This window comes from Mus musculus, chromosome 8 (assembly GCF_000001635.26).
Source record: "Mus musculus strain C57BL/6J chromosome 8, GRCm38.p6 C57BL/6J".
NCBI classification, from domain to species: Eukaryota; Metazoa; Chordata; class Mammalia; order Rodentia; family Muridae; genus Mus; species Mus musculus.
The window spans coordinates 76,649,814-76,673,304 of NC_000074.6; positions in this window are offsets into that span (position 1 = coordinate 76,649,814).

The following is a 23,491-nucleotide window of genomic DNA, read 5'->3' on the forward strand; positions in this document are numbered from 1 at the left end:
GCCTCTGCTTCCCAAGTACTGGGATTAAAGTCATGTGCCACCACTGCCCTGCAGTTTTCTATATTCTTAATAGGCATCACTATTTTTGACACAAGAGAGAGCACCTTTATCTTTAAAACCCCACTTGACTTTTCTACTATCCCAGAGGTCTGCTTGTCATTTGAACTCTGTGCAAAACCCTCTGGTTTGTTGCTGACTCTGTCCCATGACTCTTTAAGTCCTTCCCCATTTCAGATCTTTCAGCCTTGAATTTCATGCTGTAATGATCCTCCAATTTATGGATCAAATATCACATCTGCAATCCTGCCTTGATATCTCCATGGCTGAAGGAGACCTTGTGCTGGAAAGGCAGAGCTAGCTCCATAGGGCTTGTAACAAGCCAGAGAACCAGGTGTTAGTGTTCACAAAGAGTGTGGGACTTATCTCAAGCACAAGGCCTCTTGGCTAAGGGTCACTCTGACGTCAGCCTTCTGACACTGAAGAGCCAAGGTCATGAAAATGTTCCCAAATCATTGGTCTTATTGCTTTCTTTCTCACATCTTGGCCTTATTGCTTTCTTTCTCCCACCTTTGTCTCCCTGTGAGCTATCATTTCTTTTTTTCTTCTTTCCAATTTTTATTAGGTATTTTCTTCATTTACATTTCAAATGCTATCCTGAAATTCCCCTAGACCCTCCTCTCCCCATGCTCCCCTACCCACCCACTCCTACCTCTTTGCCCTGGTGTTCCCCTGTTCTGGGAAAGACCAAGGGGCCTCTCTTCCCAATGATGGCCGACTAGGCCATCTTCTGCTACATATGCAGTTAGAGACCTGAGCTCTGGGGGTTAATTCATATTGTTGTTCCACCTATAGGGTTGCAGACCCCTTCAGCTCCTTGGGTACTTTCTCTAGCTCCAGACCTCTTTAGGGCGACTTTTTTGTAAGTCATCTCTTTGCTCAGGAACTTGAAAGCTTAACTTTGTACTCAAGGTATTAATAATACAAGTAGAAGTTTCTAGTATTTCCCTAGTAACAGACTAGCTTAATGATCAATTCTAGATTAAATTTCAGAAATTTTTTTCAGCAGCATACAGTCCTGTGGCAGGCATATGGGGTAGATACCTATTTTTGCTATCTCTAAATGATGCTATCTTCCACATATACCATCCTTCTTTACCTCAGAAATCACCAAGATTTTACACTGTTCTTTCCCCTTAAAGTTCTAATTTGCCTCTGAGCAAGAATTTCTAGACTTCTAATAGCCAGAGCATGAAAACAGTTGCCACTGAATTGTAGCTCAGGGTATGGGACATTTCCTGTGTGTTTTAAATGACTTTCACAGAGACTCATGATAAGTGGTAGCAATATTCTAACAGCAAATTCCCTTTTTATAAAGGATGCTTTTTTACCATTCTTCCATGCGTGGGTCTCTGGTTGGAAGGAGAGTTATCCTTCCCTAAGAACTGAATCTTCTTACTTGCCAATTCCAGGCCCTAGTCCACATTCACAGAGCAAATTCTTTTAGCACTTCAATGAATACTATTGAATTATTAAATTCATAAAGTGATTAATGACCTATGCCAAATACTTGTGGGTAAAGACCTAAGGAAATGGCCCGCCCATTAACAATGACTATACAAGTATGTGGCTTATGCATATAAGGAACTTCTAGTAAAATATAGAGAAGTGTAGGGCATCATAAAGACCAAGGAAAGCAGGAAGTAATATGTGTTCAAAAAGATCTTGAACTAGAAGAGTAGTAAGTAGGTAAGATTTTGACAGGTAGAGACCAGGAGAGCATACTACAGTCTGAAAGCAGCAGGGGGAGAAATGGAGGATGACTGACATACTGCACAGGGAACAGTGAGTGGCCTGGTGCAAGTAGGATGCACCCTGTTTGCAGGGATAACATAAGACAAGCTTGCAGAGAGAGGGGGGAGGGGCACAGGTTGGAACATGGATGGCTTTAGTTGAAATGCTCTGAAAATTGGCCTTGGTTTGGCAGCAAATGACGATCCTTGAAGTTTTTTCTACAGTGGGCTTTAGGAAACTAATCTCTAGTATGATCTTTAAAACTTGCCTGGGAGCTAGTTAAGCTCCTCATCATTTGTGGCTGGATCTCTTGGCATGTCACCAGACTCCTGTCCAAAACTAACTCCGTGTGGCATATTCATGAACAATGTATGGTCTGTGACATGATAATGCCATTGTTTAGGCCACGGAAGCTTCTTATGAGTATGTCTTTATCAGGTTTTCTTATTATTACATCATAAGAAATTCACTGCACTGGCCATACCTCTCTGTACTTAAGCTTAGTAGTATGGTATTGGTGTGTACTGGGTGGCTTTGTTGTGGTGTGCTTGTATTGTGAATGTATGAAAGTATTCATATAAATGACTCCCAGAGTGAACCATGTGTCATTATAAGCTAGAACTCAGTCTGATGGACTGGCTGTGGACACAGTACTATGTAGCTTCTGTACTCTTATCTCACAAACATTTTCTAAGTTGACAATGACAGTCTTGTTTCTCATCTATGAGTTACATGCAACCATACTAAACAATGCAGTATTAAAAGATCTAGCCTTGCATTGCATGATTAGGTTGACACTGTGTAAATGCACATATGCACATTGTCCTCGATTTCTGGCTTTACTACCATTTAGAAGCAGAAAAATAAGAATGGCCAAGAACAAACAAACAAAAGCAAGTTTATTTACATTTCTCCCAAGACAAAGGGCCTTAAAATGGTAATCTGTGAGGTGGGAATACATTGTAGCTCAGTTGGTAGGATGCTTGCCTTGTATGCATGAAGCTCTGGGTTGAGTTCTCAACACCCAGCACCAAATAAACTGGGCATGGTGCTATACATCTATAACCCTGACCTTTGAGTAATAGAGGCAGGAGGATCAGACGTTCAAGGTTCTCATATACGTAGAAAATTTAAGGCTAACCTAGGATATGAGAGCTTGTTGCAAAATGTAAATAGTGATAGTTGAGCAAAGTGTGCTCACACATGGTTGCAACAGAGTCACTGGTGGACCCTTCTTAAGGGTCACTGGTGGACCCTTCTACCATCAAAAGAGAAAAAAAATATCAGCACAATATTTTTTAAAAATCATTGGCTGGGCAGTGGTAGCGCACACCTTTAATCCCAGCACTTGGAAGACAGAGGCAGGCAGATTTCTGAGTTCAAGGCCAGCCTGGTCTGCAGAGTGAGTTCCAGGACAGCCAGAGCTATACAGAGAAACCCTATCTCAAAAATAAAAAAATAAATAAAATAATAATTAATTATAATAATAATAATAAAGAATACTAACATTCAAGAAATACTAGAAGAATATGGAATGGTAGGAACCCCCATTCACTGCTAGGAGTTTTATATCATGGCACATCATCACTACTAGAAGACACTGCCAGTTTCCCTGATCATGGACTCAGTAACTGCATTTCCTTATACTTACTTAAACAAGCCAAAGCGTCCACGTGAAAACAGGAACATAAATGTTTACAACAGCTTTACTCACAACTTCTGAAGCCTACAAGGATCCAAGACTCTCTTTACTATATGAACATGTGAACTCTGATCAAGCCATATGATGGGATATTCTCCAGCAATAAATGAGCTATCAAACCACAAAATATACAGAGGAAACAAACACATATTGCTATGTGGAAGAAGTCAATCTGCAAAGGCTTCCATCCAAATGGAACTCTGCCGAGGTAAATCATAGAGATAATGAAGAGATCAGAGATGGTCAGGAATTCAGAGAGGAGAGACGAGGGAAAGGACGCAGATAGGGCACAGAATACAGTTAGGGCTTTGAAACTTTTGCTGATCCTGCAGTGATGACTACTTCTCATGAGAAATCTGTCCATCCACATGAAATGCACAACAAGCTTCATGGATGGTAACTTAAAACATGAACTATGGATACTAATGTATCATTTATTCAGTTTTATCAAATGTCTCAAACAAATTTTAGTAGTAGGAGAAACTGTCTAGAGAGCAAGCCTGCTGATAGAATTGCTTATACTTTGTACCTAGAGTTTTATGTAACCTCCAGATTTCTCTAAAAGATAATTTTTAATTAAAAAAGAAGATATATAAAGTTTGCAAGACCAAGGGGCCTCTCTTTCCACTGATGGCTGACTAGGCCATCTTCTGATACATATGCAGCTACAGACATGAGCTCCAGGGGTACTGGTTAGTTCATATTGTTGTTCCACCTATAGGGTTGCAGATCCCTTTAGCTCCTTGAGTACTTTCTCTAGCTCCTCCGTTGGCAGCCCTGTGTTCCATCCAATAGCTGACTGTGAGCATCCACTTCTGTACTCCAGGGCCAAGAAGTGGGAGTGGGGGGGCAGTGGGGGGGGAGGGCATGGGGGACTTTTGGGATAGCATTGGAAATGTAAATGAAGAAAATAATAGAAAGAAAGAAAGAAAGAAAGAAAGAAAGAAAGAAAGAAAGAAAGAAAGAAAGAAAGGAAGGAAGGAAGGAAGGAAGGAAGGAAGGAAAGAGGAAAGGGCATGGGCATGGGGGTGGGGAATGAGGACTAACAATGACTGAAGTTATTGTACACATGTCTGAAACTGTCTACGAATTTTAAAAAAACATAGGAAAAAAAAGAAGATATAAGTAGAAGTATTTACATACTATTATTTAACCCTTTGTGTGGTATAACTATTAGAATTACACACACATATATATATATATATATATATATATATATATATATATATATATATGTTTGGACCAATGCATATCAATTTACCAACCAGGTAAACATTAACTATTTTTCACTTTTTAAACTAGAAAGAATTAATATGAACAAGTGGTTCTATAGGAGAGAGCAATATAACATAAGGAGGACAGAGACTAGAATAGAAGCAGGCCGGGCTGGGGAAATGGCTCAGCAGGGAAAAGCACTTGCGATGCATGCTTATGAAGTAGAGTTTCCAAGAGTCACACAAATCATCTGGAGGGCATGGAGGTCAACCTGCAACTTATACCCAGAAAGCAGAGGTAGAAATCTCTGGAACAAGTTGACCAGTTATATAGTCAGATAAATACCATTTGTGTTCAGCAAGAGATCCTACGCAATACAGAGAGCAATGAAGGAAGACATTTAGTGTCCAGCTCTGTCATTCACACATACATACATGAACACACATGAACATGTGCAGCCGTATATATGCTTACCCACACACTGCTATTATGCAAAAGCTACATAAACAAAGGAAAGAAGGTATGTTTGAATAGCTGGCTATATGCACAGAGGAAGCACGCATGACTGAGGTCTATGGCAACTACTGCAGCAGACAAAACTTGACTGATATCTGAGAAAGTGGGAGAGGAAAGAAACTGCATAGTTCTACCTTCTGCCTATGCTGCATCTCTGTGGGTGTCCCAGAAATGTAGGCAATGTCATGGCAGTGATGAGCTGCCCTGTGAGACAGATCAGAAAAAGAGAAGCCACTGGCAAGGATCTGGGCAGTCTTGCACCAAACCAGCATATCCCCACAGACATAAAATAATTATTAGATTAAAAATCAGCCCACCCTGGCAATAGCAAAGAGATATATTGTTGATAATGTTGTTCTTGTATCAGTCAGGGACAGAGAAGGTGGCAATCCTTTTTCATCCTAGCTAAATGTGTCATTTGGTGACCAAAGCTGTCTTGTACCTACAATTCATAAAAATCAATCAAATCCAGGCAACACAGCACAGGAGGATGAAGACAGAGACTTGAAGACTACTATGCCACCCACAGGTCCCTTATTACCACAACTGCTTCCACCCCTCATTAAATACAGCTCTTTGTAGAGCTTGCCCCATGTCTCACCAGCAGCAGCGCTCAGAACAGGGCTCTACCAGAAAATTAAATTATACATCTGTACACTCACAGTTGATTGCTTTTACTTTTATTGCTTTGAATTGGTTTGGTAACTGTTCTTTCTCTTTTTCTATTTGTGAGTGGGGCTTGTTTTCTTGTTGGAGACAAAGAATTTCTATGTATCCCATGCTAGCTTTGAACATCTTTCTCTTGAGTCTAACTCCTAAATGTTAGACTTATAGCACCCACAACCACATATGGAACATTTTTTTCTTTGACAAACGTGGCAGATAGACACACAGAGGAAGAATGGTGTCTTCAATAAATACAAATAAAAGAACTTCTACACAGCAAAGGCCAACAACTAGTGAAAGTAAAGAGACAACTCACAGTCAAGAGAGACTGTTTCAATTCATACATCTGATGAAGAATGAACAGCTACAATAAATAAGAAACTCAGACCGTTCAATACCAAGAAAATATGAAGTGAGCCAAAGATCTGAGGAGACGTGGTCAAAATCAATTGTTCAATCATGAAGCCCATAACTATGCTCATTGTCACTACTCTTCAAGGAAGTTTAAGTGAAAATCTCAATGAAGGATGTATTTGATCAAATTAAGCATCCCTTTGTAATATATGCCCAAGGAAGTTAATCTTCCATTCTGTTGATGGAATTTATTGCATTTATTGCTTTGTGGATTGTTTTGAAACTACCTAAGGTGAAATCAATTTGCTACCGTGGATGATCTTTTTGATGTGTTACTATATTTAATTCCTGGGATTTTACTGAAAAATATTTCATGTATGTTCATCAGAGACATCAACCTAAAATTTCCTTCCTTTCTTGGGGGGAGGGGTTAATACAAGATAATTCTCGTCTCATAAAATGTATTTGTAGTGGCTCCTTCATTTTCAGTGCTGTGGGTTAATTTGAAAAGGACCTGATATTATTTCATCTTTGACAGTTTGATAAAATTTCAGCAATGAAGCCACCCAGTAAATGGAATCTTCGTGTGTGTGTGTGTGTGTATGTGTGTGTGTGTGTGTGTGTGTGTCTGTGTGTGTGTCTGTGTGCGTACACGTGTGTGTTCACACAAGCAAGCATATTTACATCACTTGTATGCAAGGTGCCTCAGGAGATCAAGTTGTTTGATACCCCTAGATCTGTAGTTATAAGTGATTGTGAGCCTTCCAACATGGGAACTGGAAAGAGCAGCAAGTACTCTTGATTACTGAGCCTCTCCACAGCCTCTGGGATGCTTTTTATCATGTATCTTACACGTTATTTGCTACTGTCTTTTGTGTCTTACTGTTTTGTGTACACCTACAGTTCAATTTCAATGTCACATACCCACATTTGCTCACATGCTCCAGCTTTTCTTCAGCCTGTTAGCTCACATCTTTCACGATAACGTGTAGTGATTTCTGTGGTATAGTTGTCACGTCTCCTTTTTCATCTCTCATGTTATTTCTTCCAATCTTCTCTCTTCATCATTCCTATAGCCAAAAGTTTGTTTATTTGATTTTTTTTTTGAAATAAAGTGTTCTGTTGATCTTTTATATACTTTTGAGTCTCTTTTGCTTATTTCTCAATTTATCACTTCACTCCATCTAATCATTTTGAATTTGGTTTGTTCTTTTCTGAGCCCTTCAGATACATCAATATGTTATTTGTAAGGCCCCCTTTTCATGTAGATACTTAGTGATGTAAAATCCCCTCTCAGCATTTTACTTGCTGGGTATCATAAAATTTGGTATGTTGTTTCTGCCTTCGTTAATTTTGAGAATTTTTACAATTTTTCCTTCCTTTAGATTTCTTCTGTTGCCTCAGTCATTCATGAGGACCTCTCCTGCTCAGTTTCCATGTATTTACATAATTTCTAGAACATTTCTGTTCTTTTCTCAGGTTTTATTTTCCCAGAACAGACACAGGACACTTTTCATATCTTCAAATTTTTTGAGAATCTTTTTCTGAACAAACATACAATGTAGACTGGAAAGAGTTACACATGCTCACGAAAGGAATGCATGGCTTCTGGGTGGATTACTCCACGGATGAAGTTCACTTAACTCATGCTAGAGTTGTGCTCTGATGTTCCTTGGTTGGCTTCCTTGTTTGGGGAATTTGTCTCTTCTTGTAAATCAGGTGTGTACATTTTCTATCCCTATTTTTATTGGAACAGATTTATCTCTTTAGGTAAAAGCAGTCAGGGCATTGTAACATGGTGTTGGGCTGGAGAGGCAGCAGATGCCTCCATCATCATCCTCTACTTGTAGTAACGTATACCCAAGAGGAGAGAGACTTGGCTGGCGCAGTTCCTTTAAGCCCTCTTAGGCACATGCATGTGAGGGTGCAGCAAAATGGGATATCCTGAGCTAAGACTTTCTCCTCACAACTTCTTCAGCCATAGGGCATATTGGGAGACAACAGCAAAGCCACCACTGAGTTTCTCAAGGACATATGACATGCTTCTAAGGGCATCACCACAGCAGAAACTTCTGAAATTCGTTCTTGCCTTGCCATTAATAAGTCTGTGTGGAAGCAGAGACACCTGCCTCTGTATACATCAGCCCAAGTGTGAGTCTATATGATACTAGCTACATCCATGGTCTCCAGTGACAGAATGGCCTTCCTCGGGGTGCCACATTCCATTCACCTCTGTGTGGGCTACCCACATGCCACATTGGAAGTCAACCATCAGCTTAGGTAAAAGACACACTGCTAGAAAAAAATGGCCCCTGCCAACCAACCTCTGTAGTTCTGGAGATGGGGGTATGTAAGAATTTCTGACTCCTATAGAAACCACAACCGAAACTTCTCAAGAGAACAATAGGAGTTCACTGAAAATGAATATTTTCACAGGAAGGCTGCTTGCTGTGCAATCCCAGGTTAGTATCTAACTGGGCTGCAAGCCCGTGAGGATGAAACCCCTCTAACTGCTAACACCACAATGTCTGCTGATGGAGTTTGCTGTGACTGTCTTGCTCTTATGTCTGCAAAGTGGAGACTCTCTTCAGCCCCAGTGGGGAATGAGGATGATAGTATTTCTCTTACTGTCCCACAGTCCCAAATTTCTGAATGTCATCAGGTTCTGATCTCTTTCTTGCTACTTGCCAATGTTTTCCCAGTTACCCCCTCAAATGCAACTTGGCAGGAAATGGAAATGGTGGACCTCTTTTTCCTGCCACTTAGGATCTGCTCTTTACATTCCCCTCCCAAATTATTCAATTCTTTTATAATTTCAAAGTAAATGAATTTAATTTGAACAGAGTTAACAGTTACTAAGTTGAGCATTAAATAAAATCAAAGAAGACTGGGAGTGTATCACTAAGTTTTACTCTTTTAAGATTCTACAAATTTTATGTATCTGAAAAAGATACATGTGAGAAGATTTCAAAGTTTGCCCACATAATCTTAGAACAAAAACATTATTTGTACTTGATATGTCACTCTGCATGTGGCAGTAGCTCAGAAACCTGATTTGATAGTACCATGTACTGTGGGTGCAGTAAGAGGGCTCTAAGGTGTTAACAAGGAGCCATGAGTCATTTAGTTCAGGGTGAAGATGGAATATAGAGGCTTTAAAACAAATAATGAAAAATAAATTTACATTTGACATCTGGTAAATTAGTAATCTGGCCACAGACAGTTTGAGTATATGTCAACAAAAATGTCACAAAGTGAAATACTTAAAGTAAAGCAAATAAAAACAAGCAAAAATAACCACCAAGAACACATCAAAACATTGGAGTGATCTAAAAATGGAGATCTAGTACATTCCTTAGATTTTATGTTACCCTGGAATCCAGTTTTTTGTTCGTGTGCTTGTTTGTTTGTTTGTTTGTTTGTTTGTTTTTAATAAAAATTGCATTGCCTCATGCTGGAAACAAGAATCACTTCCTCTTTGTAACACTTCTAGTACTGTTCTTGATCTTAGCTCTTCAGTATTATGGCTCCAGCTATGTTTCTACAACTATCCCTGCTGTCCAGCTAACACATGACCAGTTTGGCTTACCACATTGATTCTTGTACTTCACATGAACTTATCATCACAAACCTGCTGGCATTGAAAACATGGCCTAGACTTCCCAGGGGAAAGTAACTTTGGAAAATTCCCTTGATCCCAGTTAATACGTAAGCCCACAGGATTCTCTCTTTTATGAGCATGGATGCCCAAAGTGCCTCCTTCAACATCTCTGTAAAGCATGGTGTCCTCACTCTAAGATCTGGGAGTAAACTGATCTCACTACTCCATGGATTTTCTTAGGTGCATTGCTTTATCTAACTAGCCTTCGGAATCTTTTTTCTCTCTAAAAAATATCTTCTTAAATAGTTAATTATCTTAGTATGAAAGTACTTGATACAGATCAATCAAGGTCAGTATAGACAAGTTTTCCATGAGACCAACACATGGGCAGAAATAAGGTATTTTGACACTGGTCTGTATTAGTCAGAATAGAGAAGAAAACCTTGGAATGTATGCTGTGAAAAATCAAGACCAAGTACTTCAGATTCTCATCAAGGCAAGAGCAGATATGATGGTCCTCTCCAGAAGATGGAGAGAGCTGCAAGTCAAATTAGAGTCAGACACAATACAGCACATGCCGAGAACCAAGAAGAGCAAAGAGGAGTCATTTGAAGCAGCAAGTGACTGAGATTTTTCCAGACTTATGTCAGATACCAAGCCATAGAATGTTCAGAAAGCACAACACAGAACAAACTCTCCCTCCCAAAAAAAAGGTACAATGTTCACAGAAATGTTTTAAGAAGTTCTTTAGTTAGAAGAAAGCTTTGAACTAACAAGATGGTTAGATGATAAGATGATAAGAGCACTTGCCACCAAGCCAGATGACATCCGGTCAATCCCGGTGAACCCCATAGCAGACGAAAAGAACAGACCCCCACAAGAGGTCCTCTAACCACCAAACTCTGTATACATACACATAAGCATGTTTGCACAAGCGAAGGCACACAAGCACACACACAAACACACACATGTACATTGAATGTAAAATCAAATTTGAAGAGGAAGAAACTTTTAATATAATTACATATATTATCTTACAAAATAGTAGAAAAAACAATATTTTATCATTAATTTATTTTATTCTTTTTCTTTTCTTTTATTGGGTATATTCCTTTTTTCTTTTAATTTTTTATTAGATACTTTCTTTATTTACATTTCAAATTTATCCCCTTTCCTAGTTTCCCCTCTGAAAACCCCTATCCCCTCCACCCTGCTCACAAACACACCCATTCCCATTCCTGGCCCTGGCATTCCCCAATATTGGGACATAGAACCTTCACAGGACCTAGGGCTTCTCCTCCCATTGACAGACTAGGCCATCCTCTGCTATATATGCAGCTAGAGCCACCAGTCCCACCATGTGTATTCTTTGATTGGTAGTTTAGTCCCATGGAGTTTTGGGGGTACTGGTTAGTTCATATTGATGTTCCTCCTATGGGGCTGCAAACCCTGTCAAATCCTTGAGTACTTTCTCTAGCTCCATCATTGAGGACCCTGTGCTCCATCCAATGGATGACTGTGAGCATCCACTTCTGTATTTGCCAAGCACTGGCAAAGCCTCTCAGGAGACAGTAATATCAGGCTCCTGTCAGCAAGTTCTCATTGACATCTGCAATAGTGTCTGGGTGTCATGGTGGTTTATGGGATAGATCCTCAGGTGGGGCAGTCTCTGGAGGGTCGTTCCTTCAGTATTTGCTCTGAAATTTGTCTCTGTAATTACTTCAATGGGTATTTTGTTCCGCCTTCTAAGAAGGATTCTGAGTTTCTGGGCTAATATTCACTTATCAGTGGGTGCATATCATGTGTGTTCTTCTGTGATTGGGTTACCTCACTCAGGATGATATCCTCCAGATCCATCCATTTGTCTAAGAATTTCATCAATTCATTGTTTTTAATAGCTGCTTAGTACTCCATTGTGTAAATGTACCACATTTTCTGTATCTATTCCTCTATTGAGTGACATCTGGGTTCTTTCCAGCTTCTGGCTATTATAAATAAGGCTGCTATGAACATAGTGGAGCATGTGTCCTTATTACAAGTTGGAGAATCTTCTAGGTATATGCCCAGGGGTGGTATTGCTGGGTCTTTTGGTGGAACTATGTCCCATTTTCAGAGGAACTGCCAAACTGATTTCCAGAGTGGTTGTACCAGCTTGCACTCCCACCAGCAATGGAGGAGTGTTTCTCTTTCTCTACATTCTCGCTAGCATCTGCTGTCACCTGAGATTTTGATCTTAACCATTCTGACAGGTGTGAGGAAGAATCTCAGGGATGTTTAGATATGCTTTTCCTGATGATTAAGGATGTTGAACATTTTGTTAGGTGCTTCTCAGCCATTCCATATACCTCAGTTGAAAATTCTTTGTTTGACCTTTGCTTTTCCTGGTTTCTATGGTTACTTCAGGTTATATACTCTCATCTGAGAGTTTAGATTGACAGATACCAAAGAACATGAGGTGTTTGCCTTTCTCGATCTAAATTAACCTCACTTCTTTATCAGTTTCTAGTACCATACACTTATCTGTAAAGTTCATGATTTCATTTTTCTTCATAGTTGAATAGTATTCTACAGTGTAGATGCACCACATTGTTGCTAACTATTTGTCAATTAAAGGACATTCAAGCTGTTTCAATTGTAAAACAATTGTAGACAGAACAGCAATATACTTGGTTGAGCAAGTAAAAAAAAAAAAAAAAAAGAAAATTCTTTGTTTGGCTCTGTACCACATTTTTTAATAAGCTAATTTGGTTTTCTGGAGTCCAACTTCTTGAGTTCTTTATATATATATTGGATATTAGCCCTCTCTCAGATGTAGGATTGGTGAAGCTCTTTTTGTAATCTGTTGGTGCCCTTTTTGACTTCTTGACAGTGTCCTTTGTCTTACAGAAGCTTTGTAATTTTATGAGGTCCCATTTGTCCATTCTTGATCTTACAGCACAAGCCATTGCTGTTCTGTTCAGGAATCTTTCCCCTGTGCCCATATGTTCAAGGCTCTCCCCCACTTTCTCTTCTATAAGTTTCAGTGCCTCTAGTTTTATGTGAAATTCCTTGAACCATTTAGACCTGAGCTAGGTACAAGGAGATAAAAATGGATCAATTCACATTCTTCTACATGCTAACCACCAATTGAGCCAGCACCATCTGTTGAAAGATGGTGTCTTCTTTCCACTGGATGGTTTTAGCTCCCTTGTCAAAGATGAAGTGGCTCTAGGTGTGTGGGTTCATTTCTGGGTCTTCAATTCTATTCCATTGATCTACCTGTCTTTCCTTGTACCAGTACCATGCAGTTTTTCAATCACAATTTCTCTGTAGTACAATTTGAGGTTGGGGATGGCGATTCCACCAGAGGTTCTTTTATTGTTGAGAATAGTTTTTGCTATCCTATTTTTTTTTTGTTATTCCAGGTGAACTTGCAAATTGCCATTTCTAACTCAATGAAGAACAGAGTTAGAATTTTAATCAGATTGTATTGAGTCTGTAGATTGTTTTCAGGAAGATAGCCATTTTGACTATATTAATCGTGCCAATCATTGAGCATGGGAGATCTTTCATTCTTCTGAGATCTTCTTCGATTTCTTTCTTCAGAGACTTAAACTTATTATCATATATATCTTTCACTTCCTTAAGAGTCACACCAAGGAATTTTATATTATTTGTGACTATTTTGAAGGGTGTGCTTCCCTAATTCCTAATTTCTTCCTAAGCTTGCTTATCCTTTGTGTAGAGAAAGGCCACTAATATATATATATATATATATATATATATATATATATATATATATATATATATATATATATTTGCTTTTTGGTTTTTGGTTTTTCAAGACAGGGTTCCTCTGTGTAGCTGGCTGTCCTAGAACTCACTCTGTAGACCAGGCTAGCCTCAAACTCAGAAATCTGCCTGCCTCTGCCTCCCAAGTGCTGGGATTAAAGGTGTGTGCCACCATGCCCAGCAAATTTCTTTGAGTTAATTTTATATCCAGCTACTTCATTGAAGTTGTTTATTAGGTTTACGAGTTCTCTGGTGGAATTTTTGGGGTCACTTATATATATTATTGTATCATCTTCCAATCGTGATATTTTGACTTCTGCTTTTCCAATTTGTATCGCTTTGATCTCCTTTTGCTGTCTAATTGCTCTGGCTAGGACTTTAAGTACTATATTGAATAGGTAGAGAGAGTATGGGCAGTCTTATCTAGTCCCTGATATTAGTAGGATTAATTCGAGTTTCTCTCCATTTAGTTTGATGTTGGCTACTGGTTTGCTGTATATTGCTTTTGTTATGTTTAGGTATGGGCCTTGAGTTCCTTATCTTTCCAAGACTTTTATCATGAAGGGCTGTTGGATTTTGTCAAATATTTCTCAGCATCTAATGATTTTTTGTCTTTAGTTTGTTTATAAAGTGGCATATGTTAATTGATGGATTTCAGTATATTGAACCATCCCTGTATTGTTGGGATGAAGCCTACTTGATTATGATTGATGGCCGTTTTGATATGTTCTTGAATTCGGTTTGAGAGAATTTTATTGAGTATTTTTGCATTGATATTCATAGGGGAAATTGGCCTAATGTTTGCTTTCTTTGTTGTGTCTCTGTGTGGTTTAATTATCAGAGTAATTGTGGCTTCATAGAATGAATTGGGTAGAGTATCTTCTATTTCTATTTTGTGGAATAGTTTGAGATTATTGAAATTAGGTCTCTTTTGAAGGTCTTGTAGAACTTTTCACTAAACCCATCTGGTCCTGGGCTTTTTTTGGTTGGAAGACTATTTATGACTGTTTCTATTTCTTTAGGTACCCCGGAGCTCTTGACTCTAGCTGCATATGTATCAAAAGATGGCCTAGTCGGCCATCACTGGAAAGAGAGGCCCATTGGACACACAAACTTTATATGCCCCAGAACAGGGGAACGCCAGGGCCAAAAAGGGGGAGTGGGCGGGTAGGGGATTGGGGGTGGGTGGGTATGGGGGACTTTTGGTATAGCATTGGAAATGTAAATGAGCTAAATACCTAATAAAAAATGGAAAGAAAAAAAAATTAAAAAAAAAAGAGTTGGGATTCTGTTCGTGTGGCTATCTTTTTTAGGTTTGTTGAAAAATTACTTTCTTGCTTTTTCTAGAGCTTAATTTCCCTCTTTGCGTTGGAGTTTTGCCTTTATTATCCTTTGAAGGACTGGATTTGTGGAAAGATATTGTGTAAAATGGGTTTTTCATGGAATACCTTGGGTTCTCCATGTATGGTATTTGAGAGTTTTGTTGGGTATAGTAGACTTGGCTGGCATTTGGGTTCTAATAGGGTCTCTATGACATCTGCCCAGGATCTTCTGGTTTTCATAGTCTCTGAGCAGAAGTCAGGTGTAATTCTGATAGGTCGGCCCTTATATGTTCCTTGACCTTTTTTCCTTACTGCTTTTAATATTTTTGTGCATTTGGTGTTTAGATTATTGTGTGAGGGAAGGAATTTCTTTTCTGGTCCAAACTATTTGGAGTTTTGTAGGCTTCTTGTATGTTCATGGTCATCTCTTTCTTTAGGTTAGGGAAGTTTTCTTCTATAATTTTGTTGAAGATATTTACTGGCCCTTTAAGTTGGAAATCTTCCGTTCTATCTATACCTATTATTCTTAGGTTTCATCTTCTCTTTTTGTCCTGGATTTCCTGGATGTTTTGGGTTAGGATCTTTTTGCATTTTGCAATTTCTTTGATTGTTGTGTCAATGTTTTACCTGTGTCCCCTTGTATTTCTTTAAGGGAGTTATTTATGTCCTTCTTATAGTCCTCCATCATCATCATGAGAAGTGACTTTGTATCCATATTTTGCTTTTCTGGAGTGATGGTATATTCAGGACTTGCTATGGTGGGAGAGTTGTGTTCTGATGATGCCAAGTATCCTTGATTTCTGTGGCTTCTGTTGTTATGCTTGCCTCCCACTATCTGATTATATTAAGTGCTCCCTGCCCTCAATATATCTGATTGACGCCTGTTCTTCCCTGTTGAGTCAGAACTCCTCAGAGTCCAGCTTTCTCTGTGATCCTGTGATCCTGTGATCCTAGGATCCTGAGATTCTGGGTTTGTCAGAGTTCTTGGCAGTCAAGCTTCCTCTGAGACCCTGAGATCCTGGTATGACCAAGTTCCTGGGATCCTGGGATCCTGGGGTCCTGGGATCCTAAGATCCTGGGTGTATTAGAGTGCCTGGAAATGGTACCTCATCTGGGGACTATGAGGCTGTCCAGCTGAGTTTGAAACCAAGGTAGACCAGAGCCAACTGGAAGGACCCTGAGCTGCTTGTCGGGGCTCCTGTGTACCTGCCCCTGCTAGTTCCAACGCCTAATGATTGTTTGGAACAGATGTTGTGTTCCACTCACCAGTGATCCTAAGATCCTGAGCTTGCTAGGGCTTCTGGGGGAAAGAGAATCCTCTGGTATTGTGGGACTGGCCACCAAGTTGGCACCTAAGGTGGCCCAGAGCTGGTTCGGACTGGAAGGAGCCCACACTGGTGAGGCAGGTTTCCTGTGTCCCTGCTCCTGCTGGCCCCAGGGCCTCATGGCTGTGTTGGGGCAGATGTTGCATTCCACTCACCAATGATCCTAAGATCCTGGGCGTGCTAGGGCATCTGAGTGGTGGAGAGTCCTCTGGGGACCATGGGACTATCCACTGAGTTCGCACCCAAGGTTGCCCAGAGCTGGTGCAGACCTGAAGGAACCCAGGATATTTTCTTTATTGACATTTCAAATGTTATCCCCTTTCCTGGTTTTCCCTCCAGAAAACCACTCACTCTGCCTTCCCGCCCTGACATTTCCCTACACTGGGGCATTGAGCCTTCACAGAACCAAAGGCCTGACAAGGCCATTTTCTGCTATATATATGCAGCTGGAGGCATGGGTTGCTCCATGTGTAGCCTTTGGTTGGTTGTTTAGTCCCTGGGAGCTCTTGGGTCGAGGGGAGAGTCTAGTTGGTTGGAGTTTTTTGTTTTTGTTTTTATTTGATTTTTTTTTTTACCTAATTCTCTTTTTTTAATTAGGTATTTTCTTCATTTACATTTCCAATGCTATCCCAAAAGTCCCCCATGCCCTACCCCCTCACTCCCTTACCCACTCCCACTTCTTGGCCCTGGCGTTCCCCTGCACTTTGGCATATAAAGTTTGCAAGACCAATGGGCCTCTCTTTCCACTGATGGCCAACTAAGCCATCTTCTGATGCATATGCAACTAGAATCAAGAGCTCTGGGGAGTACTGATTAGTTCATATTGTTGTTCCACCTATAGGGTTGCAGATCCCTTTAGCTCCTTGGGTACTTTCTCTAGCTCCTCCATTGGGGGCCCTGTGATCTATCCAATAGCTGACTGTGAGCATCCACTTCTGTGTTTGCTAGGCCCCAGCATAGCCTCACAAGAGACAACTATATCTGGGTCCTTTCAGCAAAATCTTGCTAGTGTATGCAATAGTGTCAGCATTTGGAGGCTGATTATGGGATGGATCCTCCGGTATGTCAGTCTCTAGATGGTCCATCCTTCCGTCTCAGCTCCAAACTTTGTCTCTGTAACTTCTTCCTTGGGTGTTTTGTTCCCAATTCTAAGAAGGGGCAAGTGTCCAAACTTTGGTCTTCATTCTTCTTGAGTTTCATGTGTTTTTCAAATAGTATCTTATATCTTGGGTATTCTAAGTTTCTGGGCTAATATCCACTTATCAGTGAGTACATATCATGTGAGTTCTTTTGTGATTGGGTTACTTCACTCAGGATGATGCCCTCCAGGTCCATCCATTTGCCTAGAAATTTCATAAATTCATTCTTTTAATAGCTGAGTAGTACTCCATTGTGTAAATGAACCACATTTTCTGCATCCATTCCTCTGCTGAGGGGCATCTGGGTTCTTTCCAACTTCTGGCTATAATAAATAAGGCTGCTATGAACATAGTGGAGCATGTGTCCTTCTTACCTGTTGGAACATCTTCTGGATATATGCCCAGGAGAGGTATTGCGGGATCCTCCGGTAGGGCTGCAAACCCCTTCAGATCCTTCAGTTCTTTCTCTAAATCTTCCATTGAGAACTCCATGCTCAGTTCAGGCTCTAGCAGAGCCTCTCAGGAGACAGCTATATTAGGCTTCTGTCAGCAAGCATTTCTTGACATCTGCAATAGTATCTGGGTTTGTTGATGGTATATGGGATGGATCCCCAGGTGGGGCAGCTTCTGACTGGCCTTTCCTTCAGTCTCTGCTCTACACTTTGTCTCCATATTTCCACTTGTGAGTATTTTGTTCTATTTGGTCTTCCTTCTTCTTGAGCTTCATGTGGTCTGTGAATTGTATGTTGAGTATTCTAAGCTTTTGGGCTAATATCCACTTATCAGTGAGTACATACCATGTGTGTTCTTTTGTGACTGGCTTACCTCACTCAGGATTATATTTTGAAATTTTAACCATTTGCCTGCGAATTTCATGAAGTCATTGTTTTTAATAGCTGACTAGTATTACATTCTGTAAGAGTACCACATTTTCTGTATCTATTCTTCTCTTGAGGGACATCTGGGTTCTTTCCAGCTTCTGGCTATTATGAATAAGGCTTCTGTGAACCTAGTAAAGCATGTTTCCTTGTTATATGTTGGAGCATATTTTTATGCCCAGGAGTATTGTAGCTGGTTCTTATGTCTAATTTCCTGAGGAACCACCAGACTGATTTCCAGAGAGGTTGCAATCCCACCAACAATGGAAGAGAGATGTCTCAGCTGTTAAAGGCTAGGCTCACAACCAAAATTATTTTATTCTTAATAAACCTGAAAATAATGTTAAAGTAGTACTTTACTATTTTGAGATATTATAGTATAAATAGGTGAATGATAACAATGACACAAAATTAAAAATCAGGAATGAAAATATTAACACACCTGTAGTGCAGTGCTGTTTGAAGAATTACATCAATAAGTTAAAATATATATTGTAAAAATTTATGTCAGACCTTGTAATCAGTACTTTTAAGAATAATAGTTTATGCTCTAAGAGATGAACTAAATTGAGTTCATGTGAAATGTTCAGTTAAAAAGGAAAGAAAACAAGGTCTCTGATAGTAGAATATATAGTTAAATAAAAATATACAGAAAACAGTCAATTAAAACAGAGGAACAACAAATTAGTTTTTGAACAGCTAGGCCTTTAAAAATGTCCAGAGACCTTAGCACAACTGACACCATGTTGGAGGCTCTGTTCTGACTTGGGAACCCCACACACCCATTCCAACACCTACTCAAACAGGATGAAGACTTAATCCAGCAAAGACCTAGTCCTAGGAAGGTCCCTTAATGTATTAGCATTTTGCTTTTGGCTTCTTTAGTATTGCTCTTTCACTGATGGTTCTTACTAACTGAAGTGTGTCAATAAGGATATTTTTTTCACTTTGTTGTTTGTTTTTGTGTTTTGTCTTGTATTATTTATCCATAGAAGGCAAAGAATAGTGAGGCTTGGGAATGCATGACTTGGGTAAGATCCCCGTGTAGCCAATGTCTGGCAATAGAAAGTTTCTCTTCAGCTTCAATAGTGTTCATGTGTTCACTGGTGAGATTACTTGCAAGGTGAATAGCTGTGTTAATTCTGGGTAGAGACTTTATAACCAGAAATTTAAAGATGAGGAAATGCTACTACGAGAAAGTGGATAAGAACATGATATGTATATTAAATATATTAAACCCCTAAAACACGAAAATACACAAAAAAACAAATGTCAAAATGTATAGGATGGAGACATCTGGAACATCAAAGAGAGACAGACAACTCCACAATTATGGTGAAGATTTCAACAGTGCCCCCTGTGGAGTTATTGGTAGACCAAGCAAGCAGAAGATCAATAAAGATACAGTTGACAGGAACTGAGTGATCAGTCAGTTATTCTAACTGGCACTTGCAAATCAGTTCATCCATCCTAGACAGAATTATCCTGAAGCTCACTAGCACACACCAAATAAGTCCACAGTAGGCTATGAACACCTACAGTAGAAATCAGAGTGTTGTCAAAACACAACAGAAATAAGCACATAAAGAAAATCCCCTAATATTTGGAAAACAAAGAGCACCCTTTGAAATAGCAAAAGAGTAAAAATTTAAACATTTTAAAGCAAATTACTTTTAAAATAGAACTTTCCAAAATTTGAGGTATGAAGTCAAAGCAATACTTAGAGCAGATTTTATGGCATTGAATGCATCTGGTATAAAAAGATTTAAAATCAGTAATCTGTTTCCTATAAGAAGCTAAAGAAAGCAGGGTAAGAGATTATTAAAATTGAAGCAAAACTCTATAAAGTTTAAAGCAGAACAATGGAAAAGATTAATGAAATCTAAGGCTGATGCTTTCAAAAGATCAATGAAATAAATAAGGATGAGCCAGACAAAAGAGAAAAGGCTTAAACAAGATATAAATTGTCAATATAAAAGGCAATTAAAGGGCCATTGCTCTTGACATCTGAATAATTCTATGAAAACATGACCTTAATCAGTTGCTGCAAACTCATAAGTGACCAAAACACAAAAGCAGAAATAGCTGTAATAGCACTTCAGGTAACAAATGCATTAAATAAATCACTAAATTATCATTGATAACCTTTCAAAAAAGAAAATGCTTGGCTTGGGGATTTTGATAAAATTCATCAAACCTTTATACTAGTTAGAGATTAACCAACTCTCCACTATTTCTCAGAACACAGAAGCAGAAGGGCTACTCTTTAAATCTGTAATCTAATATATCAACATATTAAGAAGAAAACGATATAGTCAAATCAAATTAGTCTTTTGACAGAACCCTATCTTGTAATTCATTACTCTGAACAAGTTGTAAAGTAAATCTTTCTCACCTTATAAGTAACATGTATATTAAACCAGTAGGTAACACCTCACCAAAAATGAGAAAAATTGCTACTTTCTTCTGAAGAGATGGGTAGAACATATCCTTTCTTAACACTCTTAGTAATACTCTTGTAACTTGAGATCTTAACTAGTGCAATAAGATAAACAAAAAAATGATAATGATATAAATCAAGAAGGAGCAAAAGAAATTATATTTGAGAAAGCATGATTATAATAACAAATCTAAATTAGCAACATAATAAAACTATAAGACATAAAATTGATATAAATATTTTCCAACATACAGGTAAAAAACAATGTGGAAATGTGCCATATTCTGTGTTAGCGAAGAAACAAATAGTTAAGATATGGAAAACCAGGTAGGCTGCCAGGAAATCTTATCTTTTCTCTCTATTCCCCCAGATCCAATCGCCCAGTATCCCCAGGGCTGCAACAGAACAGTTTTTCTCCAATTCCCATATCTGTGGGTCCCACAGGGTATCCCCACTTTACCCCCTATGAACTCTGTTGCTTTATCCCATTTCCCATTTCCAGCAGATAATCCCTGCTAACCCACAGGCCATGCCTGCCAGAAAACCAGGAAGTTATCCCGTAGACCTCTTCTGTCTCTGTTCCTCCAGATCCTCTCCCCCAGTCTCATTCCCAGCTCTGCAGCACAAGACCTGAGACAGCTTTCCCTGCTTTCTGCTCCTGGACCCCAGTCCTAGTAGGCATCCCCTGCTAAACCAAGGGCTCCCTCTCCCAGGGCAACAAGTTGGCTGAAGGCAGACCCATACTTCTCCTACTGCTCCTGAGATCCAAACTTCCCAGTCTCATCTTCAGTTCCATAGAAGGAAACCTCCTGTGGTCTCTACTCTTTGACCTCATCCCTAACAGATCAGAAGGACCTTCTCTCAACTCATCCCAGTATCTCAGCTCCCAACACCAGCAGGCATTTCCTGTGAAGACATCACCTGAGTAGGCCAGGAAGACAGGTAACACACAGCTATCATACTCTGAAAATCCAGAGAAGAAACAGAAACCAGGGAGCAAAACATTCACCCAGTAAAGACAAACACAGAAATCATGCCTCGACCTATAATCATCCAAAACCTAGATGCCTACATGCCAGCAAAAAAACCACAATCAGGGCACTCTCTGTTTCCATTAGAGCTCAGCTATTCTACCATATGAGGTCCTGAGTATTCCAATATAGCTAAACACAAGGGAAAAGATCTTAAAACCAACTATATGAAGATGATAGAGGTCCTGAAAGAGAAAAAAAGAAGCAATCTCTTTAAGAAACCCAGAGAAATTCAAACAATAGGAGGAAATTAAACACAAGTAGTTGAAGGGATGAATAAAGCTATTCATTGTTCAAGACTTGACAGTGGAAATACAAGCAATAAGGCAAACAAAAACTGAGGGACACCTGGAAATGAAAATTTCAATATTATAAACAGAAACAACAGAGGCAAGCTTCACCAACAGAACACAAGAAAGGGAAGGGAGACTCTGTTGTTTGATCCTACTTTTTTTGTTTCTGAATTTTCCAATTTGGAAATTCATGCTAAGCCTTTTTAGTTATTTTGAATAATTTTCTCAGAGTCAATTCTTTGTTTTGTTGATTTTTTTATTGTTGTCTTTGTTTCTATTTTATTGATTTCACCCCCAAGATTGATTATTTCTCAGGCACAGAAGATATGTTTTTTAAAAATGCATAAATTAGTCAAAAAAGCTAAATCTAAAAAAACTTCCTGACCCCTGCCCACCCGAACACACAAATCCAGGAAATCTGGGACACTGTGAATAAACCAAACCAAAGGATAATGGAAATAGAGGAAAAAGAAGTATCCTACTTCAAAGGCCCAGAAAATATTATCAACAAAACCATAGAAGAAAGTTTTCTTACCCCCAAATGAGGGCATGTCTATAAAGTTATAAGAAGCATACAGAATACCAAGTAGAATAGCCCAGAAAAGAAAGTCCCCTCTCCACATAATAATGAAAATACTAAATGCATAGAACAAAGTAAAGAGCTTGAAGGGAAAAAGACCAAGTAACATATAAACTCATCTATTAGAATTACACATGAATGTGCAATCGAAACTCTAGAACCTAGAAGGGCCTAGACAGATATGCAGCAGACTCTAATAGATCATAGATGCCAGCCTAAATTACTGTGCCCAGCAAATTTTCAATAGATGAAAAAAAATAAGATATTTCATAATGAAGTAAAATTTAAACAATATGTAACTATAAATCCAGTCCTCCAGAAGGTACTAGAAAGAAAGCTCCAATCTTAAGAGGTTAAATACACCAATGAAAACACAGAACATCAATAATCCCACACAGGCCAAAACAAAAGAAGGGAACTATGCACACACACATACACATGCACACCACCACCACCAACAACAACAACAATAACAAAATAGAAGGTGTCATTAAAAGTCTCCTAACCAGGAAAAGCCCAGGGCAAGATGGTTTTAGCACAAAGTTCTACAAGACTTTCAAATAAGCATAAAACCAGAGAAACTGAAACTTATAGAGGAGAAAGTGGGGAAAAGTCTCGAAGATATGGGCACACGGAAAAAATCCTGAATAGAACAGCAATGGCTTGTGCTGTAAGATCGAGGATTGACAAATGGGACCTCATGAAACTGCAAAGCTTCTGCAAGGCAAAAGACACCGTCAATAAGACAAAAAGACCACCAACAGATTGGAAAAGGATCTTTACCTATCTTAATCAGATAGGGGACTAATATCCAATATATATAAAGAACTCAAGAGGGTGGACTCCAGAAAATCAAATAACCCCCTT